Source organism: Scylla paramamosain, unplaced genomic scaffold (assembly GCF_035594125.1).
Source record: "Scylla paramamosain isolate STU-SP2022 unplaced genomic scaffold, ASM3559412v1 Contig37, whole genome shotgun sequence".
Classification (NCBI taxonomy): Eukaryota; Metazoa; Arthropoda; class Malacostraca; order Decapoda; family Portunidae; genus Scylla; species Scylla paramamosain.
Window position 1 is genome coordinate 532,501 of NW_026973702.1, and position 312 is coordinate 532,812.

A 312-nucleotide genomic window follows, 5' to 3' on the forward strand; every position below is an offset into this window, starting at 1 on the left:
TCCTCCTCCTCCTCCTCCTCCTCCTCCTCCTCCTCCTTTTCTTCCTCCACCGTAAATACATTTTTCCCTTTCCGGTTTTTCCTTTTTTTTTTTTTTTTTTTTTTATGTAGGAAGGATACTGGCCAAGGGCAACAAAAATCTAATAAAAAAAAATGCCCACTGAAATGCCAGTCCCTTAAAAGGGTCAAAGCAGTGGTCAAAAATTGGTGGATAAGTGTCTTGAAACCTCCCTCTTGAAGGAATTCAAGTCATAGGAAGGTGGAAATACAGAAGCAGGCAAGGAGTTCCAGAGTTTACCAGAGAAAGGGATGA